Genomic DNA, 23,419 nt, shown 5'->3' with positions numbered 1-23,419 from the left:
ACTTATTCGCATTTACTTAATTAAGTTGCCCGAACAATTAAGACGTATTATTTTGGCTGAACATTGTAAAGTTGATGTCGAAGCTTTTCAGGGACTTTTGAGAGAATTGGAAATTGAAACAGACAATCGCATGATGCGAAACAGTAAAACACCAGCGATTACAGGTCACACCCATCACAATTTCGCGACAACGGAATTAATAAGCTAACGCGACAAGGCTACTGTTATAACGCAAATCGTGACCAAAACAGCCATCACCAGTATGTTAACCATTGGCAGAAGAACAACAGTTACAGAAAAAGTTCACATTTCCATGGTAATGACTGTGATGGAGACAGCCACAGAATTGGACAATATGGGAACCAGAATAGTTATTATCAAGGGAGACAAAATGACCTCAGACGCAACAGTCCACCTCATAATTAAGATTCCGGGAGAAATTCTCCACCACTTAATCGACAAGAAAGAAATTACCGACAACAGACCTGAATTTAATCAGAGCTGGCGTGACTCAAATAGGGCTGAGCCCTCCCGACAAGCTGAAATCGTAAAAATTAGACCTCCAAATCCCAGTAACTACACTCGACAACAAACAGATAACAGACAATGATACACACAGCAGGGACCCACAAAACGTACCTATGAAGCTGACGACGTAGCTGCTGTGACTATCAATTACATGAAAATGGAAGACATTAGGGACGTTTTACTCCAGGAACATGACATAAAACCGAACAGTACCGTGTATCATGTAATTCGCATTACAACAAATAACTTAACATTTACGGCAATACTTGAGTCCGGCAGTTCTATTTCGGCAATTAGTGAAACAGCTTTCCGTAAATGCAATAAATCGGACGATTGCCCCACACTTCCTTTAGGTAAGATTAAATTACAAGGTGCAATTTTTGGAAAAAAGTGCACATGTATGCCATCACACTAACTTAGAATTCTTTTGTCAAAGACACAGACTTATTATGAATTTTCTTATTGTTCCATTATTGTCGACGGTGATTATACTAGGTGTAGACTGTTTGAATGAGTACAAAGCAATTTTAAACTTTCACGAAGCTGAAATAAGTTTACAGAAAAAAGGTAAGTCAATAGCTTTGAAATTTGAAGATTGGCTTTCAAACCATGACGAGGAAATCAATCGGCTTTACCTTTTGTCAGATCACAGTTTGGAACTTTGGACGGATTTCGACACTAATAATCACTTTGCAAGAACTGACAGGGATGATTTTGATGACGTATTAGATATTAACGTTTTAATCCAGAAAAAATTCAAACAATTGAGAGCTGTAATGACACTGATAGGCAGGACCTTTTCGACATCTTTCAAGCACATTCCACAGTTTTTACTCACAAAACAGGAACAGTTAAAGGATTTCAATACAAATATAGTGTTCATGAGCACACTAAATTTTGCGTCAGGCCATACGTAATTCCGGCACATTATAGGGACCGTGTTAGATCGGAAATACAATCTATGGTTGACGGGGGTATTACTAAACAGGCGGTAAGGTCATACAATAATCCATTACATGTTGTTGAGAAGAAAAACGAATCGATCGGGCTTGTCTCAGATACCAGACAAATAAATACCATAATCATTCCTGAAACAGACAGACCGCAAACATTGGAAGAACTTCTTCAAAATTTCAATGGCGTAAAAGTGTTGTCTTGTATTGATCTCAGATCCAGCTTTTATCAAATTGAAATTCATCCAGAATGTAGAAAACAGGTGGTTTTTCTTTGTCTCGGCGTTTGTTATCAATTTCGGAAACTTCGTTTTGGTTTGAACATTTCTTCGGCAACATTCATTCGTGGACTAAATTCCATATTACTTGAGTTCTTGAAACGACACATAACCTCGTCCGTGGACGATATTTTAATAGCAGAAGCCTCTTGGGAACAACATAATCGTATCCTCAACAGCTTGTTACGTATTTTTGCAGTTAACTTGGAAAAATCTGAATTCGATAGGACGAAGGTGAAGTTTTTGGGTCTCGTTATTTTTTCTGAGGGCATTCAGCCGGATGCTGAAAAGTTGGAAGCAATCACAGCCATTCCTGTTCCATTCACAAAAAGAAAATTTCGCCTTTTTCTAGGTCTCGTGAATTTCTACCATCGTTTTCTGTATATGCAAATTCTAGTAACTCCAAAACTTTGTCCTCTCACTGGCAGAAACCTAATTGGGACTGGTACTCACAGGCACAGTAGGAGTTTGACTACTTGTTGTGCCAATGTTAGCTCACCCTGAGATGTCACAAGATTTCTGCCTTAGCATGGATTCTTCTAAAGTTGATCTTGGTGCTCATTTATTTCAGGAAGCCATAGAAAATATTACTGTTCAGAAAACCATCGCTTTTGCTAGGCGCGTGCTAACAAAATCAGAGAAAAATTATTACATCACTGAATTGGAGGCTTTAGCTATCGTTTGGGCATTTAACAAATTTCGTTTCTTTCTTTCGGGCAAACATATAAAAATTTATAATGAACATCGACTATAACAATTTCTTGTGTCTTCAAAATTAAATAATGACAGGTTGACACGATGGGCATTGTTTCTGCAAGAATTCCGCTTCACAATAATCTACATTCCTAGCACGGAAAACAATGTTGCGGATGCACTGTCACGTGCACCGGCTCGCCTTGAGTAAAGCATCACATAAGCTAACCTTGAGAAAAATTTCACACATTTCTCTGTTGGTCATACTCTGTTAGTGCTTGCAAGTGTCTTGATAATTCAGCAAAAAACAAAAAAAAAAAAAACTTGTGAATGCACAAGTGGTCGTTCATGGACTTGCTACATTATCCTCAAAAGCGTCCAATTGTAATTATGCACCCGCACAGTTTCAATGGATGGCTGTTGGTCATCTCTACAAGGACTACAGTGGATCTGTAACTTTGGTGGCCCATTACCACCATAATCTCTAGAAGGACTACAGTGGGTCAGCACCTTCGGTGGCTAATTACTACCATAAATCTACAAGGAATACTGTGGGTCTGCTCTGTGGTGACCCACCAATTCTATACATATTCTTCAAGGCTTCGACTGACTCTGCTGTGGGACTGCTCTGTTGTGGCCCAATACCAATGTTCTCAACTGAAAGTTTCGTATCAAGAGTCAGCACTGTGTTTCCGTGGGGAGAACAAAGACTGCAAGGTGGTCGACTAGTTACATGTGCATTTTCTTTTACTACTCAGCCTTTGTGCATAAAACTGTCATTGACTTCTCTTCTGATAAATTAGAACTGTCTTTAGGAACTGTGAGGGGAATTTTTACTTTATTGATGAACAGCATATTACTTACGCTTTGTGTGCATCTGATCTATTTGATATCGTTAATATAAAAAAAATTTAACAACTTAGTGTTGGGAACTGCCCAAAACACTTTGTAAAATTTTTTGAGGGGAGCGTGAGGGTTATGTAAGTAGCCTGTTTATATGTTTGTATGTTGAGAGCGTTATAGAGCATAATTAATATCGCTGACAGCGTTCTGCCCTCTCGGTAAGAGACTCTGTGGTTGGATGGCATGGCAGTTAGCAGTTAGCAAGCAGACGCCTTGGACATGTGTCATTCATGGAGACTCAGTGTTGGTAGGACACGCATTGTAAAATGATGGTGGATGTAGTTGGTAATATTTGAGTACTGGAATTATTGGAGCTGGATGTCACACGAGTAACGTAAAATCTGCTAAATACGTTGTTTGCTCTTCAACAAAATTTCCTTTTGCTAACCATATACCTCCTAGTAGTTAGAGCCTACAGTAGTTACAATCTTTTTATTTAGCTCGCTGTAGTTGCTGCTTGCTGTACTTGCTGTAGTTCGTGTTAATAAGATTTTCTGTGAGGTAAGTGACTTACGAAAAAGTATTTGTTATCGTAAGGATTTCTTCCAATTCAGGGCAATTCTTTTGTGTTAATTATTTGAAGTCATGTAATTTTAGAACAGTCAGATTGCGTTTTGCTTCTATATTGTGGGTAATAAATGAATAAAATGATAAAAATGAGTAACGAGACAGCAGGTTCAGCTGCACTCAGCAGTTTAAGACTCACACTAAGAAGTTTCACCTACTCAGTTATTTCAGTGGACTCAAACAACGAAAGTTTCAAGTCGTGCCACCATTGGTCTGTCTCTTGAACCGGAGAGAATGAAGGGCTTTTGTTTTTCAGAGAAACCACTAATCGCCATCGGAGATGATCGGCCAACTACCTGCCGCTCACTAGCCCATCGAGTTCCAGCGAGGCGCGCCTACCTGTGGCGTGGTAGCCGCAAGACAGGGTTGGGTTGGGTTGATTTGGGGGAAAAGACCAAACAGCGAGATCATCGGTATCATCGGATTAGGGAAGGATGAGAAAGGAAGTCTGCGTGCCCTGTCAAAGGAACCATGGCGGCATTTGCATAAAGCGATTTAGGGAAATCACGGTAAAACTAAATCACGATGGCCGGACGCGGGATTGAACCGTCGTCCTCCCGAATGCGAGTCCAGTGTGCTAACCACTGTGCAACCTGGCTTGGTCTTAGGACAGGAAACTTCATAGATGTGGAAAGCTGATGTGCAGCTAGAATCCTCGCTCTGAGGGACTTCGGCCGACAGACTGCAGGATGTCCACGATCTGGCTGGGTGAGGCTCGTTCTCTAGGCCTTCCAACCTCCTAGACGTCATCGGCCATCATCCTGGCCGATCCCTGGGTAATGGAGACGACATGAGGACATTAGGACAGGAAACTTCATAGATGTGGAGAGCTGGTGTGCAGCTAGAATCCTCGCTCTGAGGGACTGCGGCCGACAGACTGCAGGATGTCCACGATCTGGCTGGGTGAGGCTCGTTCTCGAGGCCTTCCAACCTCCTAGACGTCATCGGCCATCATCCTGGCCGATCCCTGGGTAATGGAGACGACATGAGGACATTAGGACAGGAAACTTCATAGATGTGGAGAGCTGGTGTGCAGCTAGAATCCTCGCTTGAGGGACTTCGGCTGACAGACTGCAGGATGCCCACGATCTGGCTGGGTGAGGCTCGTTCTCGAGGCCTTCCAACCTCCTAGACGTCATCGGCCATCATCCTGGCCGATCCCTGGGTAATGGAGACGACATGAGGACATTAGGACAGGAAACTTCATAGATGTGGAGAGCTGGTGTGCAGCTAGAATCCTCGCTCTGAGGGACTTCGGCCGACAGACTGCAGGATGCCCACGATCTGGCTGGGTGAGGCTCGTTCTCGAGGCCTTCCAACCTCCTAGACGTCATCGGCCATCATCCTGGCCGATCCCTGGGTAATGGAGACGACATGAGGACATTAGGACAGGAAACTTCATAGATGTGGAGAGCTGGTGTGCAGCTAGAATCCTCGCTCTGAGGGACTTCGGCCGACAGACTGCAGGATGTCCACGATCTGGCTGGGTGAGGCTCGTTCTCTAGGCCTTCCAACCTCCTAGACGTCATCGGCCATCATCCTGGCCGATCCCTGGGTAATGGAGACGACATGAGGACATTAGGACAGGAAACATCATAGATGTGGAGAGCTGGTGTGCAGCTAGAATCCTCGCTCTGAGGGACTGCGGCCGACAGACTGCAGGCTGTACACGATCTGGCTGGGTGAGGCTCGTTCTCGAGGCCTTCCAACCTCCTAGACGTCATCGGCCATCATCCTGGCCGATCCCTGGGTAATGGAGACGACATGAGGACATTAGGACAGGAAACTTCATAGATGTGGAGAGCTGGTGTGCAGCTAGAATCCTCGCTCTGAGGGACTTCGGCCGACAGACTGCAGGATGTCCACGATCTGGCTGGGTGAGGCTCGTTCTCGAGGCCTTCCAACCTCCTAGACGTCATCGGCCATCATCCTGGCCGATCCCTGGGTAATTGAGACGACATGAGGACATTAGGACAGGAAACTTCATAGATGTGGAGAGCTGGTGTGCAGCTAGAATCCTCGCTCTGAGGGACTTCGGCTGACAGACTGCAGGATGTCCACGATCTGGCTGGGTGAGGCTCGTTCTCGAGGCCTTCCAACCTCCTAGACGTCATCGGCCATCATCCTGGCCGATCCCTGGGTAATGGAGACGACATGAGGACATTAGGACAGGAAACTTCATAGATGTGGAGAGCTGGTGTGCAGCTAGAATCCTCGCTCTAAGGGACTTCGGCCGACAGACTGCAGGATGTCCACGATCTGGCTGGGTGAGGCTCGTTCTCGAGGCCTTCCAACCTCCTAGACGTCATCGGCCATCATCCTGGCCGATCCCTGGGTAATGGGGACGACATGAGGACATTAGGACAGGAAACTTCATAGATGTGGAGAGCTGGTGTGCAGCTAGAATCCTCGCTCTGAGGGACTTCGGCTGACAGACTGCAGGATGTCCACGATCTGGCTGGGTGAGGCTCGTTCTCGAGGCCTTCCAACCTCCTAGACGTCATCGGCCATCATCCTGGCCGATCCCTGGGTAATGGAGACGACATGAGGACATTAGGACAGGAAACTTCATAGATGTGGAGAGCTGGTGTGCAGCTAGAATCCTCGCTCTGAGGGACTTCGGCCGACAGACTGCAGGATGTCCACGATCTGGCTGGGTGAGGCTCGTTCTCTAGGCCTTCCAACCTCCTAGACGTCATCGGCCATCATCCTGGCCGATCCCTGGGTAATGGAGACGACATGAGGACATTAGGACAGGAAACTTCATAGATGTGGAGAGCTGGTGTGCAGCTAGAATCCTCGCTCTGAGGGACTGCGGCCGACAGACTGCAGGATGCCCACGATCTGGCTGGGTGAGGCTCGTTCTCGAGGCCTTCCAACCTCCTAGACGTCATCGGCCATCATCCTGGCCGATCCCTGGGTAATGGAGACGACATGAGGACATTAGGACAGGAAACTTCATAGATGTGGAGAGCTGGTGTGCAGCTAGAATCCTCGCTCTGAGGGACTTCGGCCGACAGACTGCAGGATGTCCACGATCTGGCTGGGTGAGGCTCGTTCTCTAGGCCTTCCAACCTCCTAGACGTCATCGGCCATCATCCTGGCCGATCCCTGGGTAATGGAGACGACATGAGGACATTAGGACAGGAAACTTCATAGATGTGGAGAGCTGGTGTGCAGCTAGAATCCTCGCTCTGAGGGACTGCGGCCGACAGACTGCAGGCTGTACACGATCTGGCTGGGTGAGGCTCGTTCTCGAGGCCTTCCAACCTCCTAGACGTCATCGGCCATCATCCTGGCCGATCCCTGGGTAATGGAGACGACATGAGGACATTAGGACAGGAAACTTCATAGATGTGGAGAGCTGGTGTGCAGCTAGAATCCTCGCTCTGAGGGACTTCGGCCGACAGACTGCAGGATGTCCACGATCTGGCTGGGTGAGGCTCGTTCTCGAGGCCTTCCAACCTCCTAGACGTCATCGGCCATCATCCTGGCCGATCCCTGGGTAATGGAGACGACATGAGGACATTAGGACAGGAAACTTCATAGATGTGGAGAGCTGGTGTGCAGCTAGAATCCTCGCTCTGAGGGACTTCGGCCGACAGACTGCAGGATGTCCACGATCTGGCTGGGTGAGGCTCGTTCTCGAGGCCTTCCAACCTCCTAGACGTCATCGGCCATCATCCTGGCCGATCCCTGGGTAATGGAGACGACATGAGGACATTAGGACAGGAAACTTCATAGATGTGGAGAGCTGGTGTGCAGCTAGAATCCTCGCTCTGAGGGACTTCGGCCAACAGACTGCAGGATGTCCACGATCTGGCTGGGTGAGGCTCGTTCTCGAGGCCTTCCAACCTCCTAGACGTCATCGGCCATCATCCTGGCCGATCCCTGGGTAATGGAGACGACATGAGGACATTAGGACAGGAAACTTCATAGATGTGGAGGGCTGGTGTGCAGCTACAATCCTCGCTCTGAGGGACTGCGGCCGACAGACTGCAGGATGTCCACGATATGGCTGGGTGAGGCTCGTTCTCGAGGCCTTCCAACCTCCTAGACGTCATCGGCCATCATCCTGGCCGATCCCTGGGTAATGGAGACGACATGAGGACATTAGGACAGGAAACTTCATAGATGTGGAGAGCTGGTGTGCAGCTACAATCCTCGCTCTGAGGGACTGCGGCCGACAGACTGCAGGATGTCCACGATCTGGCTGGGTGAGGCTCGTTCTCAAGGCCTTCCAACCTCCTAGACGTCATCGGCCATCATCCTGGCCGATCCCTGGGTAATGGAGACGACATGAGGACATTAGGACAGGAAACTTCATAGATGTGGAGAGCTGGTGTGCAGCTAGAATCCTCGCTCTGAGGGACTTCGGCCGACAGACTGCAGGATGTCCACGATCTGGCTGGGTGAGGCTCGTTCTCGAGGCCTTCCAACCTCCTAGACGTCATCGGCCATCATCCTGGCCGATCCCTGGGTAATGGAGACGACATGAGGACATTAGGACAGGAAACTTCATAGATGTGGAGAGCTGGTGTGCAGCTAGAATCCTCGCTCTGAGGGACTTCGGCCGACAGACTGCAGGATGTCCACGATCTGGCTGGGTGAGGCTCGTTCTCGAGGCCTTCCAACCTCCTAGACGTCATCGGCCATCATCCTGGCCGATCCCTGGGTAATGGAGACGACATGAGGACATTAGGACAGGAAACTTCATAGATGTGGAGAGCTGGTGTGCAGCTAGAATCCTCGCTCTGAGGGACTTCGGCCGACAGACTGCAGGATGTCCACGATCTGGCTGGGTGAGGCTCGTTCTCGAGGCCTTCCAACCTCCTAGACGTCATCGGCCATCATCCTGGCCGATCCCTGGGTAATGGGGACGACATGAGGACATTAGGACAGGAAACTTCATAGATGTGTAGAGCTGGTGTGCAGCTAGAATCCTCGCTCTGAGGGACTTCGGCTGACAGACTGCAGGATGTCCACGATCTGGCTGGGTGAGGCTCGTTCTCGAGGCCTTCCAACCTCCTAGACGTCATCGGCCATCATCCTGGCCGATCCCTGGGTAATGGAGACGACATGAGGACATTAGGACAGGAAACTTCATAGATGTGGAGAGCTGGTGTGCAGCTACAATCCTCGCTCTGAGGGACTTCGGCCGACAGACTGCAGGATGTCCACGATCTGGCTGGGTGAGGCTCGTTCTCGAGGCCTTCCAACCTCCTAGACGTCATCGGCCATCATCCTGGCCGATCCCTGGGTAATGGAGACGACATGAGGACATTAGGACAGGAAACTTCATAGATGTGGAGAGCTGGTGTGCAGCTAGAATCCTCGCTCTGAGGGACTTCGGCCGACAGACTGCAGGATGTACACGATCTGGCTGGGTGAGGCTCGTTCTCGAGGCCTTCCAACCTCCTAGACGTCATCGGCCATCATCCTGGCCGATCCCTGGGTAATGGAGACGACATGAGGACATTAGGACAGGAAACTTCATAGATGTGGAGAGCTGGTGTGCAGCTACAATCCTCGCTCTGAGGGACTGCGGCCGACAGACTGCAGGATGTCCACGATCTGGCTGGGTGAGGCTCGTTCTCGAGGCCTTCCAACCTCCTAGACGTCATCGGCCATCATCCTGGCCGATCCCTGGGTAATGGGGACGACATGAGGACGACGAGCTCGCGGTTGCGTAGCAGTCAGAGAACCATGGCGGACCACGCTCTCTCTTCACGGCTGCCTACATTCCTGGAGACGCCTGCTGGTGGGCTGCTCGGCATCGTGGTAGGTATCGTCTGTGACTGAGGACGATGGACGTCACCAGCGTACTGGGGCGTCAGCAGTTCCGCAATTGGCTATGTTTGCAAGCAAACAGTGCGGCCATGAGGACGGCCGAAATATTGCTTATGGCTTGTTAAGTAAACGCTTGCCAATACTACCACTGTTTGAGTGTACGCCCAGGCAGTAAATATGACCTTTCTCTCAGCATTTCTCTCACCTATACCGACGTGTAACGCCCCGGAATGAGCCGGGAAGTTACTTTAAAAATGCAGTTAGAACATACATGTTCCGAATTAAACAGTTCCGTTCGTATTGTTATTGCCGGCCGCGGTGGTCTCGCGGTTAAGGCGCTCAGTCCGGAACCGCGTGACTGCTACGGTCGCAGGTTCGAATCCTGCCTCGCGCATGGATGTTTGTGATGTCCTTAGGTTAGTTAGGTTTAAGTAGTTCTAAGTTCTAGGGGACTGATGACGACAGATGTTAAGTCCCATAGTGCTCAGAGCCATTTGAACCATTCGTATTGTTATTTAGCATCGTAATAACAATGCAAACAATCCACTGAACGATAGGGTAAGGCTTTTAAGTTCCGTGAAGAGCGTTGCGAAAAGTTGTGGTCCGATTGCCAGTGAAGGTCGCGTGCTACGTACGCTCACACGGCTAGTGAAGTGTGTGCTCTTGCGAGCAGCGACAGGAGACGTGGAACAGTGGCTCACTTAGCTGTGTGTAATAGTTTTGACTGCACTTGAACGATATTAGTAGATGAACCAAACAAAATATTAGAACAATTGGTCACAAAGTATCAGTATTTCAGCAACTGATATGCAAGAAAATTCATGCGGCTGCACCAGTTTGTCGCCAGGTATAAATACAAATTGAAATGACAAAATCGTGAGGGTTCGGTCAAAATATAAATTATAAGACACCCTGATGGGATGGAACGATCTGTCGAATGACTGCAGAATATGCACTGAGAGTAAACAGTAGAAGGGCGAAAGTAATTATAAGTAGCACAAATGAGATTGACACAGGAAGTCGTAAAGAAAAAGAAGTTGAGAATAACACATGACGAACGAAGCAAGAAAGACGTTAAAAGTGACCACCACAGGTAAAGGTGATACTCCTGACCAAAAGAAGTCTAATAGCATCAAACATCGGCATTAATATGAGGAGCTCATTTCTGTGAATGTATCTTTAGACTACTGCGTTGTACGAAACTGAATCATGGACAGATAGAAAACTGGAAAGAAGAGAATCGAAAAGCTTGAAACCCTCTGCCACTGAAGGATGATGAAAATTAATTGGTAATAGATGAGGTGGTTCTCCACAGAATTGTCAAAGAGAGGGAAATGTAGAAAAGTTACAAGAGGAAGAGACGGGATAAACGACGTGTGTTGAGACATAAAAGAATAACTAATTTCCCTCGAACTTCAGGGACCTGATGAAAATAAAAACTATCGACGAAGACAGAGACTGGAATGTACTTAACAAAGCACCTGAGGATTATTTGATCAGAAGGGGCTCGTCAATGAGCTGAAGCTACGAGTAGATAAATTTTAGTGATCTTGACATAACAACTTTATCCCCACGTTTTAGCATTAGAGATTGCCCGACTTCCGATTTAACAACGTCAAATAACAACGCCTACATTCTGTTATGAAGCATGGACGTGTAACACACTGCACCTACTTACGGTTTCAATTTCGCTGAACTACTTTTCATAGACGCTCACGATAATAACATACTCGCCAGCTTCCCTGTCTGCGAGATGCCCCTTCTGAGGCACCACGTTATTACTGTCTGCCCTTTGTCAAAATCGCTGTCAGCCGCATTCGCCATTTGTTAAAGGTATCGTCGCTAGAATAATTCTCCATTTGTCTTTGCTCAGTTTGTAATATTTGTGGCTGTACGACCATCATGTTCAGCTACTAGAAGCTCCTTTTAGAGCAGTTGAGAAGGCAGCACTAGCAAAATGACCTTATGTTGCGTGAGGCACCGATGATAGATGATTTGTTCGGTACGGGTATAGTCAGAAGGAGCAACTAAATTGCGCCTTTCTACACGATTGGCTGCAGCGTTTGGAAGTAGCGCCAAAACGATAAACTTCTGCTATTAACATTAGAAACAGTATTTACTTGCATTCCATGTAAAAACATCTCTCGATAGTAAGCTATCATTGCATTACTTTAAAAATGTCAGTGACCAGCAGAACACTAAATGACTGCTAAGGGAGAAGGTAGACGAAACACTTCGGAGGTCTTCGGATCGCGCCTAATGTGGATGGCGGGTGAAATAGTTCGGCTGTAGGATCAAAGTTGGTTTGGCAGTCTCGGAAGACGGAAATGTTGTCTGCCACAGTTGGTGTCAGTTAAGCCTTTATTAGCAATCTCTGGTTTGTAAATGTGAGAGCTGATAGGGGAGTCTCGGAGGACAGACATGTTGTTTGCAGCATTCGGTGTCACTTAAGAGTTTATTAGCAAACTCTGGCTATTTGGACATGAAGTTGAGAACAGTGTGATAGCAATTACGGAAATACGTAGTTCATTATTTTATTGAAGAATGGAAATTATTATTGTCTCTAAAGGGGAATGCAATTGTGCAGTGTCTCGTGTTCTGCTAATAAAAGGCAAGTGGCATCTCGTATAAACAAACTAATTGCAAATTTAATAATTTCTGAAATATCATTTCCTCGCTAAGAGTTTATTACGGCCTCAAGATAGCGGGTTCACGACCTGTGTGCTGTTTACTGCGTGGGTACAACAACTATAGAAGACTGCAGGTAGATAAACATTAATTAGAACTTACGCATTCCACTCAGGGAGGAGGAAGTCAATAGGCACCTGGCGTGTACTGCAGTCTTAGGACAAATGAGATCAGTGACCGTCATCCGTGGTAACACAGACCGAGTATGAAGAAGAGAAATTTTCGAAAGAAGGGGGTTTATCTTACGCACGTATGGGTTCCCTCTCTCTCCCCCTTTCTTTTTCTACCTGCCGAAAGTTTGTATACAAGGATTGGACAAAAATATCGAAACACCAGAAACACAACCTATTACCATGATTAATACACTGTATGCAAATTTTTGGTAATCAAAACAGCTTCCAGTCGTCTCGGAATAGGTAAATACAGAACTTGCATGGTTTCCAAGAGAATCTTATACTGTTCTTCCTGCAAGATGGTGGAAAATTCAGGTAACGATGATGGGGACTGATACCCATCACGCACACTACTCTCCAAAGTAATACTGAGATCTGGTGACTATGGTGTACAGGGAAGATACGACTATTCACGAAATTAGTCCTTGACGATGCCAGCTGTGCGCACATGAGCCCTGTTGTCTTGGAATACCGCATAACCTTTGGTGAGCAGATATTGTACCACAGAATGCACCTGATCAACAAAAATGGTCACATAATTCTTGGAAGTAATGCTTCCTTGTAGAGCCACCATGGGCCAAACAGAATACCACAATATGGTTGCCTAATTAATCAACAAACCCCGCCATATTTTACTCTTGGAATGTAACCTTGAAAGGTCTCTGTTGGATTCCTTTCATGTTAATTTCTTAAATCTGTTGTCATTTACGGCATACATTCCACTTCTAAATTTACTGTGGTGTTTCTGACTCAATCTAGGAGGAGACTGACGAGTGGAACATGTTACTTTCACACATAATCAAGAACGATCTGTCACACTACTACACTTTAAAAAAGAGTTTATATGTAATTCATGTCACACAGTCGCATATGGAACCTACATCCGCTATCTTTTATACACTGTATATGGGAAGATACTGTCATCCCCCTTCCCTTCTGTGTGAAAGGATGAATGAGCAAATGTATTTCTAGTTGCATGCTCGATGGTAGCAGACAGGCCGGTCTGCTAGAGAACACTGGGACCAACGTCGGAATAGGTAGCTGCGCTTCCTAAAATCAAAGAGTTATTTATTCTTGGTACGGCCCTGTCCGTCCCTTGTCATGTTGATATAGGAAGCTGCCTCTCTGGTCACTTGCGTTTGTATCTGTTAACCACCCTCGGTAGGGGCCCATGCCAGTCTGTCCGCGGCGAGCGTCTGAAGTGGTAAGATCTTCGGCTAAGCACGTGTCTGCTAAGTCCGTAGGACAATGGATTTCTTAAGTTCAGCCTAACTGAAAATTTAATCACCTTTATTTCAGGTTTAGCTCTAAAACATCTAATGATATCTTAAATTGCAACGCAGTGTAATTCGAGGGCGAAGTTCCGAATATCTTCCAGTAGTTGCTTTGTCATTACTTTGTGAGTAAAGTGGAACCACGTGTTGATGATCCATAACTTTAACTAAGGTCATCATACTTAAATCCGAATGTGCGTGAGATTACAACGTCTCGTCTTGACAATATTTTTCGATATAGCAACTTTTCTTTATGTTCAACCTACGTGGGATATACTTTGTGAGACCAGTACCACGTGCTTATGCAATTGTTTGACCCATCAGATTAATAGTAAGACGATAGTAACCAGTTTTAGGTTTTTTTTGTTAATTGCGTTTCGATGTAATTTATTTTAATTATCAAAATTATTGTGGAGTTACAGTCTTTGTGTAAACCAAGTTGACCGCTTGAAGGATGTGGTGTAATCATCAAAGTAGTCGTCAGCTATTCTTTTTGGGAAGATTTCACAGAGAGTTAGTATGAATTTAGTATACCAATGTGTGGTAATTTCATGACGGACAGGATTCCGCTACGAATGTAACTTCTTTGGGTGAAAAATGAATCGGTTGGTGTGGTTAATTTCCTCTTGCATGTGATTCAACGTTATTCGTGTGTTATTTTATGAATGCAGTGTTGTATGCAGTCTCCCAATTTTGGCTCCATATTGATGTGTTCCGTAAGATTACAAACTCACGTTTTCACAATCCTAAATAAGGCACCAGATTAGTTATGAATCAAGTTTAATATGCTGAAATTTTAACGGAACAATGATCAATGTTAAAATAAATGTCCAAAAATAAACTGATTTATTTCTTTTTATTTAAATTATCGTTATATATATATATATATATATATATATATATATATATATATATATATATATATATCACCGGTTATTGTAAGATGCCTACTATAAGATTATAATTAATGTTAGCCCGGTTGGGAATTTGGCAAGTTAGACTGGATACCTGGTGAAACAGTTGCTCAGTAATGCAAGGTAAACTTCCCCATATAGCTCACAGCTTTTAACCCGCTTTTATTGTCTTGAATATCAGCGCCGCTTTTCTAACAAGTTTATGCATCAACCTTACAACCTCAGCCAGAATTTGGAAACAGTGTGAAACAAGATTCATCGGACCAAGTGACTGGTTTCCATTGCCCATAACCCAAGTTTTATGACTTTGTCACCACGTTTTCCTGTTACTGATGTTATGCGACCGATTTCCGGAACGAACATATGCGTATTCACATAACCTCAAATTAGATTCACCCTCAACCTGAATACTTGACAGCAATCGGAGAAGTGATTAAAATATTAAATGTACAAGTGATTGTCAGCTTTCGTAATAACCTAAAACAGATTTGCATGCTAGGTGGAAATTAGAGCCGTGTTTTGGAGGACGCTGGGCGAAACGGACGTGTCTCCAGACACGTCTTCGCTGCTCGTCGGGGCTCAGTTATATGAGGGACTATCACTGAATACAATTCTACACCAGTCAATTAGATTTCAAGCCGAAGACGTGTCTGCAGACGCCCGGTCAGCTATTGGATACAAACCTGACGGTTACCCAGCATACGGCTCGACAACCAGGTGTGATTTATTTATCAAGAGCGCCAAACAGCTGTACGTTTTGAGAAGGTATTATTTTTCAACTGCAGTTTTGCAATTTCAGTATGCAATCTTCAGACCCCATATGCACTTCACGTGCACACAGCGAAAAACGTCTTGCATCACCTCGGTTCCGAAAGTATCGGAACATGTACAAAAAACTGGAATAGAGTTCAACGTAAACAACATTTCCGCCCTTTTTATTGGTCATGAAAATCACATACTGCATGTTTTACCACCATACAGTTAGATTTTCACAGGTGGTGGTTCACACTGCTGTACACACCGGTACCTCTAATAACCAGTAGCATATCCTCATGCATTGGCGCATGAATGTATTCGTTGTGGCATAATATCCATAGGTTCATCAAGGCACTGTTGGTCCACATTGTCCCACTCCTCAACGGCGATTCGGCGTGGATCCCTCAGAGTGGTTGTAAGGTGTCAGGCAAATCCAACACCTTCCATGAAAACCCTGACATGATAAGCAAATCCAGTAGTATGTCACATAGCTCCGAAAAAATCATGACACTAAATCAACCAAAGAAATACGAGTAACGAGTGAGCAAATGGAATACCACAGACTAACACAAGAATGCCTAAATGCATGTCATACCTTCCCACCGTGAGACCGACGCAGTTCCGAGGGGAGAAACGAGAACACAAGCCAAGAGCAGAACCGTGTAAAGCTAGAAGGCCCTACGATAAGGGACGGACTGGAAACCCACGTCGCCAGCCTACCTCTAAGACTACCACCTGCACGTTTTAGCGTGAGACTTTTTCGCGTCTCTGTTACGTCAATTACCAACCCCCAGCCCATGTTAAAAGCTAGAGTACTCCAGAAAAACAGTATAGATCTTTCGATAACACAAAAAGAGCCACTACCACCCGCAAGTTTTAGCGTGAGACTTTTTCGCGTGTCTGTTACATTAGGACCACCCCCCAGCACATGTTAAAAGATAGAGCCCTCCAGAAGAACAGTATAGATCTCACTATAACGCTAAAAGGACCACACCAGCTGCAGGTTTTAGCGTGAGACTTTTTCGCGTCTCTGTTACGTTGCAAAATTAATAACATTGCCCCACCACGAAAAGTATAACGTTTCTCATTGGATAGACAGAATTTTTGTAGGCGGAGCTTAAGGTTAACATTGAGACCCTGATTGGTCTGATGAAACTACAGCCAGATAGTTTTTTTTAAACCAAATTCGGTAAATTGTAGTAAGGAGAAGTTAGGAGAGAGTTAGTTCCGAGACGGCGAGCTGAATGGCTGCTGCTCCGGCCGCTGTCTCCCTGACGCTGCCTGAACACCGACAAGGTAATGAACGCACGCGATGCCGCATTTTTGAGCGCATAATGCTTCACTCAGAACTGCAGAAGTCGCATCTGTTACACCCCCTTTTTGCGTAATACTAGTGTCGATCGTTAATTAAAACTCATGGTGTTCACATTTTCCACTTGAAATAAAGATCTGAAACGCGATGATTTTTCTATTTTCTAGTTATTGAGAAACCACATCAGCCACTGTAATTTACGACAAGTTAGATAAGTAATTAAAGATAATTGAGGGTCATTGTAGACAATTTTGAAAGTTTTCTCTTTTGTGAAACTTAATTTAAACCTAGATTATAGATGTGATATGGCATAGGTCATCCTTCGATCCATTGTAGAACTTGGAAAACCACTCAGGGAATATTCGTTAACATTTTTGTTGAGCGCAGTTGGTTTTTACCATCCTGTATAGAAACATTTCCTTTTATCAATAGTGCAATGTATAAACAATGTTTTGTGAGTAGAACAAAATTTCCAATGGTAAACTCAACTGCTTTGTCGACGTTATTTTACCAGCTAACTAAAAACAGGAAAGCCTTGAACCCCTTCCACTAAATTTAGTGAGTATTAAGATTCTTTTACAGGGAGTGCAGTGGAGCTAACGCTGAGATCATTAAGTATTTGGTTGTTAACCTTAAGCTCAGCCTACAAAAATTCTGTCTATCCCATGAGAAACGTTATACTTTTTGTGGTGGGGCAATGTTTTTAAAGCTTGCAACGTAACAGAGACACGAAAAAGTCTCACGCTAAAACCTGCAGCTGGTGTGGTCCTTTTAGCGTTATCGTAAGATCTATACAGTTCTTCTGGAGGGCTCTATCTTTTAACATGGGCTGGAGGGTGGTCCTAATGTAACAGACACGCGAAGAAGTCTCACGCTAAAACTTGCAGGTGGTAGTGGCACTTTTTGTGTTATCGAAAGATCTATACTTTTTTTTCTGGAGGGATCTAGCTTTTAACATGGGCTGGGGGTTGGTCCTTGACGTAACAGAGACCCGAAAAAATCTCACGCTAAAACGTGCAGGTGGTAGTCTTAGAGGTAGGCTGGCGACGTGGGTGTCCAGTACGTCCCTTATCGTAGGGCCTTCTAGCTTTACACGGTTCTGCTCTTGGCTTGTGTTCTCGTTTCTCCCCTCGGAACTGCGTCGGTCTCACGGTGGGAAGGTATGACATGCATTTAGGCATTCTTGTGTTAGTCTGTGGTATTCCATTTGCTCACTCGTTACTCGTATTTCTTTGGTTGATTTAGTGTCATGATTTTTTCGGAGCTATGTGACATACTACTGGATTTGCTTATCATGTCAGGGTTTTCATGGAAGGTGTTGGATTTTGCTGACACCTTACATATCACCACCCTTCAACTTAATTTTTGCACTGAATTTGGGCAATGATTGAATCGTTGTCTAAGTCAGTCAAAAATTTTCTAATTTATCTAAATTTTGTTGCATACTGTTCAGCCACATTAGTCAGTTCGATGCTAGTTTGTATTACAAATTTATATTTTTATATTGTTCCACATTATAATTAAAATGACAAGAGAAGAATATTTTTATGCTATTATTAATTTTTGATTATTTTCTTTCTTTATTGGAGTGTGTTTTTTAAGAAGTTTGTTTTCGAAAGTGAGATGTCTTTCACATCGATTTTCTTAGAAATATTGTTTTTATAAATGCAGTAATTAAGTAAAATCTATTCCTAATCCATTTTCTAAATATCATGTACAAGGAAAATGTTTTTGTTTCTAGACCATCATTTCAACATTGTTACACTAACAAATAAGAATTTATTCCAAGAATTGCTCTGAAAAACAAATATACATACACAAGTATTGAGATATTATCCTAATAAATGGTACAAATGTTAAAAAAAGGAAAACATCCAACAAGATAATTTTTATTCTTTGTTTTTATAAGGAGAAAATAAGTAAAATATAGTTATTCTTTTATATTTATGAGAAGAAAATAAGTGGCATATTGTTTCTTTATATACTGTCCATTTCAGAACTAATGACTTATTTTTATCGATAGTCTATTTTTGACTTAAGTCCATAGTCACTGAGTCTTATTTTGTAGTTTATTAGCTGTCTGGTGTGCTTAATGTGTTTAGTTTTTCACACATTTCTTTTGCACAATTCCTACATCACATAATTTGATTTCACACACTTACACAATCCTATGAATGTTAAAGCATGAGGTTGGTGAATATTTTTGCACGAAGGTGATGGACTTGAGCGAGATGTATGTGGGCAAGTATTTGCTGTACAGCTTCGTTCGTCGTTCCTTGTTGGCTTTGCTAAATTTAGTTAGTATTAAGATTCTTTTACAGGGAGTGCAGTGGAGCTGTCGCTGAGATCATTTAGTATTTGGTTATATCATTGCTAGTCTCACTGAACTCTTCTGAATTCTACATTTCATGTGTGGTCTGGCGTCTCCCAGCAACAGGTTCCAGGTTCAAACTAGCCAATTCCCTTAAAAAAAAAAAAAAAAAAAAAAAAAAAAAAAAAAAAAAAAACACGCTCAGAGCGTCGTTACGGGAAAGTGGTAGGGAGACACGATATAGAACAAACAGACACCACCATGAATGTTTAGATGGTTGATGGGTCACGTCGTTCATAAACAGCCCTCTTCAACCTATCCCAAGCATGTTCGATAGGGTTCTTGCCTGGAGAACATGCTGGCCACTCTAGTTGAGCGATGTCGTTATCCTGAAGGAAGTCGTTCACAAGATGTACACGATGGGGGCGCGAATTGTCGTCCATGAAGACGAATTCCTCGCCAATATGCTGCCGATATGGTTCCACTATCGGTCGGACGATGGCATTCACGTATCGTACAGCCGTTATGGCGCCTTCCATGACCACCAGCGGCTTACGTCGGCCCCACATAATGCCACCCCAGAAGAACAGCGAACCTCCACCTTATTGCACTCACTGGACAGTGTGTCGAAGGCGTTCAGCCTGACAGGTTGCCTCCAAACACGTCTCCGACGATTATCTGGTTGAAGACATATGCGACACTCATCAGTGAAGAGAACGTATGACAATCCTGACCGGTCCATTCGGCATGTTGTTGGGCCCATCTCTACCGCGCTGCATGGTATCGTCGTTGCAAAGTAGACCTTGCCATGGACGTCGGGAGTGAAGCTACGCATTATGTTAGCCTATTTCGCACAGTTTGAGTCATAACATGACGTCCTGTTGCTGCACGAAATGCATTATTCAACATGGCGACGTTGCTGTCAGGGTTCCTCCGAGCCATAATCCTTAGGTAGCAGTCATCCACTGCAGTACCAGCCCTTGAGCAACCTGAGGGAGGCATGTCATCCACAGCTCCTGTCTCTCTGAACCCCCACCATGTCCGAACAACATCGCTTTGGTTCACTCCGGGACTCCTGGACACTTCCCTTTTTTAGAGACCTTCTTGGCACAAAGTAACAATGCTGACGCCATCGGACCGTGATATTGACAGTCTAGGTGTGGTTGAAATACAGGGAACACGAGGCGTGTACCCTCTTCCTAGTGGAATGACTGGAACTGAACGGCTGTCGGACGCCGTACATCTAATAGGCGCTACTCATGCATGGTTGTTTACATCTTTGGGCGGTTTTAGTGACATCTCTGAACAGTCAGAGGGACTGTGTTTGTGATACAATATCCACACTCAACGTCTATCTTCCGAAGTTCTGGAAAATGGGGTTAAGAAAAACTTTTTCTGATGTGTGTATATATTCTGATGTATCGATATTGGTATACTGGAGCCACCAATGCGTGGATATCGTGCATCAGTTATTCGAGTGCTTCCTTCGAAGACTTGACAACTTGCTATACCCTGCATCCGTCACCACCCGCTTCAACCTCGCGATGGTCGAGTCCGAGGCTGAACTAAACTGCAAACCGCCGTCGTCATTGATGGTGTTTTCAGTTATTTTTACTTCTATAGCCTCTTTTATACAGCTATCACAAAATCCTTTTGTCCTCTTAATGACAGATGTTTCGTCGAAGACAATCCGGTGCCGAATTACTAAAGCGTTTACTGCTGAGACTAACCACACGCACTATCATCACCGCCAGACATCACAGGCTGTTTATGGTAAGACGCGCAAGAAAGACACCGTCAAAGAAGAGAGAAAGAAGCTTGCGTTTTTGCCTTTCTGGGACAGTGTCGGGAAAGATCATCCGGCTTCGGGAGAGACACGTTTCATCAGTGTTAAATTCCGCAGCAAAAACAGGACAGCTCATGGAGGCCTGTGAAGGATGATCTATGGCTCAGAACGCCTGGAGTGTACAAGATAGCACGTCAATGTGGCTGTTGCAAAGTCGGGCAAACAGTACACACTGTGGATCAATAACGGTCGGAACACAAGAGATGGTTAAGCCTACGCTATCCCGTGGCAGTATATACCTCAGAAAAACGACGAAGGAGTCTATCTGACGAAACGTCTGTCATCATGAGGATGAACGGATTTTGCGATAGCGATATAAAGGAAGCTTACGATAATTCTCATTTATTGTTTCGTCTCAGTTGCACATAATCGTTTCTTTTTCATTGAATTACATGTTTCGAACACTTGGATCATCTTCAGATCTCAGTTTGGAAAACATATTATTCTGATATGTGGTTCAGAGTGGACAAGACGCAACCACTTAGATCTGAAAACGATCCAGAGTGATCGAAACACTTAATGTACTTTTAAAAATGTGCAGCTGCGATGGATCAATAAATCAGAATTATCTTAATTATGTAAACAGTTAGTGAATCTCACAAGACGATTATGTCAACTGCAGAGATAAAAGAAGCTATCTTAATGGACGGCAGTTTGCAGCTCAGGACAGTCTGGGACCTAGCCATTGCGAGGCTAAAGTGAACACGATGGGCCCGGGAATGAAAAAAAAAAAAAAAACAAATTTGATGAAGAAGCGAGCACTAGTGACGTCACAACTAGAAGCGCGGCCTTATGCAGCAAGCCCATGGCGTCACAGCAGTCATTTACCACTTGATAATGGCTGTGGAAAGACCGGCCGAAAGCTCGTGGGATTTTAATCACCATATGCGGTTGGAAGTCCATGATGATTTTATTACTCTTGTAAAACTGCCGCTCAATCAAGTGCAGTCACAACCTGCTTCTTGTTTCTTTTCATATGTCTCTGTGCCTTACCGTTTTAGCGCTCTCCCTTGCTCTTCCTTTTTACTCATTTTTCTTCTCTCCCCTTTCTATTTTCTTCCACCATCATTCTCTTTCTTTCGTCTGCCAGAAAAAAGCGCCGCCGCGTAAAAGGTATCAGGCCACGCACCCTGTCCTTTACACTCTTACAACACTAATGGTCGTATAAAGCTGCTTTTGATGTCGGGCATGATGGTGTGGTATGGCGCGTGTCTCGGAAAACCAGAAATCGCGGGAAGTTCCCAGTTTGCCTTTAATCCAACCCTTACCTCTCAACGATTTCAAGGGTCAGCAGACGTTAAATGACGAACTATACTACTCCTGGTTTGTTAACTGGGGTGGACCAGGGACACTTTAGCGGCCGAAGTGACCTTCAGTAACTGGAAGACTTCCACTCGATCATTGAGCGGCACGAATTTTTTATTAGTGGTATTATTGTTACTTAGAGTGGACAGAGAAACGACTAGATAAGAACCTGACACCATACATAGCTTTAGTATATGTAGAGTAAGCCTTTGATAATGTTAAATGGGATAAGATGTTTGAGGTACTCAAAAAAGTAGGAACAGACTATAAAGATAAAAAAAAAATGATATGGAACCTGTACAAAAACGAGACAGCAGTTATCTGTGGACGGACAAAACAAGAAGAGTCGCAGATACAGAAAGGTGTCCGACACGGTTGCGCACTATCGCCTGTTATCTTTAACCTATACATTAAAGAGGCGCTGAAAAAAGTAAGGGAAAATTCACAGACAGGTGTAGCAATTCATGGCCAACAAATAGATATGATAAGATATGCCGATGATATAGCTGTCTTATCTGAAAGTGAAGATCTTGTAGTCCTACTGAATCGAATGGATAAAGTTGTGGGGGAAGAATATAATATGAGAATTAATAAATCAGAAACAAAAGTAATGGCATGTGGCAAAAAAGATGAAGTGAAAGTTCAAAATGGTTCAAATGGCTCTCAGCACTATAGGACTTAACATCTGAGGTCATCAATCCCCTAGAACTTAGAACTACTTAAACCTAACTAACCTAAGAACATCACGCACATCCGTGCCCGAGGGAGAATTCGAACCTGCGACCGTAGCAGTCGCGCGGTTCCAGTCTGAAGAGCCTAAAACTGCTCGCAAGTGAAAGTCCAAGTTCATGTAGGCAATAAACTGCTTGAGCAAGTTCATAAATTTAACTTATCTGGGCAGTAATATTTCCAGGGATGGAAGGAACAAGGCAGAAGTGAGAAGTAGAACTGCTCAAGCAAAGGCTGCTTTTAACAATAAGAAAAACATCTTAACATCGAAGAGCATCAGCCTTGAAAGCAGGAAAAGATTTTTGAAATCATATGTGTGGAGTGTGGCATGCTATGGGTATGAAACATGCACTGTCGGCACAGAGGAAGACCAGAAGCTGAATTCTTTTGAAATGTGGT

The sequence above is a fragment of the Schistocerca gregaria genome, chromosome 2 (genome assembly GCF_023897955.1).
Source record: "Schistocerca gregaria isolate iqSchGreg1 chromosome 2, iqSchGreg1.2, whole genome shotgun sequence".
In the NCBI taxonomy this organism is placed as follows: Eukaryota; Metazoa; Arthropoda; class Insecta; order Orthoptera; family Acrididae; genus Schistocerca; species Schistocerca gregaria.
The sequence above is the reverse complement of the archived record's forward strand: the minus strand, read 5'-3'. Positions refer to the sequence as shown.